Here is a 3,856-nt window from a genome sequence, read left to right as displayed (position 1 = left end):
CATCTCCTCCCAACCTGGGGGGAGGAGGTCCTCATGTCCTCCCTATCCCCACCTCCCCTAAGCATTATCAGGCTTTTGCACCTTCTATGGGGTCTTATATTGTCTTCTCACTTTCCCAAATAAAATGTATAGATAATATAACCTCCAGGCATAATAAAAATCAGTTTAATGTCCCAACTTTAAGGGAGAAATAAAAGGAAAGTAGCTTGTGTTTTTATGACACATGTTTATTTGAGAAATGCTTGGGTACAATCTACAGAGGATTCAGAGGCTGGTCATGGGGTCAAGGCTGCAGCTGCAACAGTCACAGGTAGGGGTGGGAGCATCCTTCTAGGCTCAGGTATCTGCCTGAGCCACAGAGTCATTTTAGGGATGTGTTTTTCCAAGACTGCAAACATATCTTGGTCAATTTCTGAACAAATCGGGCTCCACCTCCGCTTGATTGTTTGTTGACTCCCTGGGAAATTCTGTATTTGGAAACTGTAAGACAGAAGTAGGTTCTTATTATAGTTTGGATAAGTGTCCCCCAAGGCTAAGCGTGAAAGGCTTTGTCTCCAGCCCTAGCACTAATGGGAGAGGTAGGACCTTTAGGAGGTGGGGCCTAGTGGAAGGAAGTTAGGTAATTGGGATGTGTCCTTGAAGGAGACATTGGAACCCTAGCCCCTCCTGTCTGTCTGTCTGTCTCTCCCGCTTCCTGACTGCCATTATGTGAACAGACCTCCCTTAGCATGTGCTCCTGACATGACGTACTGTGCCCCACTGGCCCAAAGCAACAAGACCAAGAGACGAAACCTCTGAAATTGTGAGTCAAATCAACCTTTCCTCTTTTTAAGTTGATTATCTCAGGTGTTTAGTCACATTGATGGAAAGGTAACTAATAGTTCCTGGCTCTGGTTATTACCAGTAGGGTTTTCACCTACCCAGAATCCTCAGCACTATGGACATGTTGGGCTGAGTAAAGGTGCAATGTTGGATGCCTGGCAGCATCTGTGGCCTCTATCCACTAACTGTCAATAGCACGCCCCAGTAGATAGCAAGCAAGTGTCTCTAGACATTGTTAAATGTCCTTTGAGAGGCGGAACTGCTCATTATTGGGAACCACTGACCTAGACAAATGTCAGTAGAATATTTGGATGCCATGTGGGATACAGGACACCCCTGTATCTCAGGTCCCCACCACCCAATGTCTATAGAAGTCTGCTATGATTTGAAAATGTTTCCCCAAAATTTATGTGTTGGAAACTTAATCCCCAAAGTCATATGTTAGTGGTTTTTAAGAGGTGGCCCTTTGGGAGGTGAGTGACTTTATTACAAGAATAAGTTCTCTCTGGCTCCATGCTCTGCCTTGCTATTTTGATGCCTTCTGCCATGTTAGAATGTAGCAAGGAGGCCCTCACCAGATGCAAGAACCCTGATATTGGACTTCCCAGACTCCAGAATCATGAGCTAAACAAACCTCCATTCTTTATCAATTAACCAGTCTCAGGTATTTTGTCATAGCCACAGAAAATGGACTAAGAATATCCCCATTCTCACAACCAAAGTTTCCCTCAGGTTTCCAAACTACCCCATGGGAGAAGTACAACCACAGTTGAGGGACTTTGACTTACCTGATTCTCTAAGAAAGATGGGTGGAGTGAGGACTGTCACGCTCCTTCCCTATATGCACGGTGAGAGCTGCTGTCCTCATTTCTCCCTCAGGCCTGGTGACTGTTCAGCTGTTTCCTCACTGGCCCCTGTGGGGACATCTGACTCATCCCTGCCCTAACTCCCATTGCCCCTATAGCTCTTGCTTTTCTGTCCCCCCCCATTCCTAGCCCCCACTTCCTGCTTCTTGGAGCACTGACAGGCCTTGGAGTCCCTTTCTCCTGCAGTCACCCTGGAATTGTATCTGATCCTTGCTCTGGCAGAGCCCTCTCAGCCCGGGAGTCTTCCTCCAGAAGCCCTCTCAAGCTGCCCCCTCCCCTGAACACTGGGCCAGCCTTCCCTCCCAGGCTCCCCCAGTCCCCCTGGGCAGCTCCCATCTTGTTCCTCATCTGAATTCCCTTCCCCTGCAGATACCCTCCCTCCCAGCCAGGAGCCTTCCTCTGTGCAACATCCCAGTTCCAGCTCGGAGACTGTCTTCTAAGTGACACCATAAATATTGGTGGCGAAGTGGAGGCCCTGACTCAGTTCAATTCTGTCTTCGAAAGCCCCTGCCCCAAACAGAAGTGGGTACATTCTAAGGAGCAGACCCGGGGGTGGGGTGGACAGGGTTAGAGTGCAGGAGGGGATTCTTGTCTCCCTGCCCGAAGCTTCTGCTCTTCTCCTGTGGGAATTTGGGGAAGCGTGCCCTGAGCCTCAGTTGGCAAGATTCTGGGTGCTACTGCCTATCGGGCCTTTCCCCCAGTTCCTTCAGGTAGGTAGATGTTGGAATTTTTCCATCCGAATTTTCCCACCAAGAAAGAACTGCTTCAAGCCAAATTAGAATTAAGGTAGGGAGAGCACTGGGGATAATGGGGGTACCCCAGTTCCTACCTAGGGGACCCCTTGGGAGTACAAGCCTCTATCCAGTCCAGGTACCCTGAACTTCTAGCTCCTATGGGGGTGCCTGGGGCTTTGAGCATGAGGGGGCATCCTGCAGTGTCCACCTCCCTCTTCCTCTACCCCTAGGCCTTACCTGGCCTCATGCCAGGTGAGCAGGCTAGGCTCATGGGCAGGGGCAGGAAAAGCTGTAGCCGCCCCCACCTGCCCATTCTTCAACCCACTTGGCCCCTAGCCCACCTCTGCCAGAGGCACCAGCCTGTCCTGTCCTGCTGTGCTCTGCTGTGGTGTGCCGGGCTCCTGGGGCATCTCCTCTGCATAATAAAGGGACTGGAGGCTGGCGGGGGAGTGTGGGTGAAGGGTTGCCACCTCAAGCTGGCAGGACGGGTGTACAGTTGATGGACACCTGGGTCCTGGGAAAGCATAAGAAGTAGAAGCCCGACACCCTGCAGGGTTCACCGCCGCCCCCCTCCCCCAGCCTGTCTTCTATCCCTCTAAGCTCCTACCCGGCCTCAGGGCTTCCAGCTGGGAAATGGGACAAGGGACACTTACCCTCCTCTCCTGGTAGTGACTGAAATGGAAAAGACAGAGCATAGCTGATCAGCCCCCTCGGGCCAGCAGGGCCTGGGGTTTCAGGCCCCCAGCGCTGCTGTGTGCTGTTGGTCATGCGTGCCCCAAGCCTCAGTTGGCAGGGCTCTGGGCACCATGGCCTACCAGGCCTTTCCCCCAGTTCCTCCGGCTCCCCTCTGTGATTCAGGGAGCCTGGCCCAGGCTCAGCAGGAGGCCGCTCTTGGCTAAAGAGGACGCGCAGCTCCTGGGCCTGGCTTGTGTCAGGCCATGGGCCCACGTCCATGCGGGCTTTCTCTTGAGATGGTTCCTTGGCTTCTGATTAGCTTGGCAACCTCCTTCCTACCTGGGATCTTGCTGCTTCTCAATCTTGGTCTCCTGGCTCGGCCCCAGATTTGTCTTTTACGGCAGCAACTGTGAGGCCTGGCTGGAAGTCCCAGGTGGCCGTGTAGCCTCCTCTCCAGGCCTCTCTCCCTGGACGGACTAGCTGGGCAGGCACACTTGGGGGTGGGGTGGATGGCTGGAGGGGTGCAGCTGGCCTAGTGGGACACTGAGGACCCTCTTCCCGGAGGGCCTGAGGACATCCCCCAGGGGCCCCTTGCGGCTCTGTTCACGTGGGAGGGCTGAGCCACGAGGGAGGGTGTGAGAGTGACTGTGTGGGTGCAGGTGCCCCAGAGCACGCCCCTGTGGGGGAGGAGGATCGTGAGAACAAGTCTGTGGGTGGAGACCCAGGGCAGAGGGTGCCCTTGCTTTCTGGGGACAATCC

At 53.5% G+C, this 3,856-nt stretch overlaps 1 long non-coding RNA gene across 1 annotated transcript; it reads right to left on the bottom strand.

Annotated features, from left to right (window-relative positions):
- Positions 1-206: 206 nt before the first annotated feature.
- LOC124094946 (uncharacterized) lies at positions 207-3,326 on the bottom strand. The gene is made up of 3 exons (XR_006852380.2): positions 3,076-3,326; positions 1,611-1,736; positions 207-480 (listed from the first exon to the last, which is right to left on the bottom strand). It is a non-coding gene; the product is annotated as an uncharacterized LOC124094946 (long non-coding RNA).
- Between the last annotated feature and the right edge of the window lie 530 nt (positions 3,327-3,856).

The sequence above is a fragment of the Marmota monax genome, unplaced genomic scaffold (genome assembly GCF_021218885.2).
Source record: "Marmota monax isolate L192 unplaced genomic scaffold, Marmota_monax_Labrador192_F-V1.1 WCK01_AAM20220418_F8-fsc00101, whole genome shotgun sequence".
Taxonomy (NCBI): Eukaryota; Metazoa; Chordata; class Mammalia; order Rodentia; family Sciuridae; genus Marmota; species Marmota monax.
This window is presented reverse-complemented; position numbering and strand designations above follow the sequence as displayed.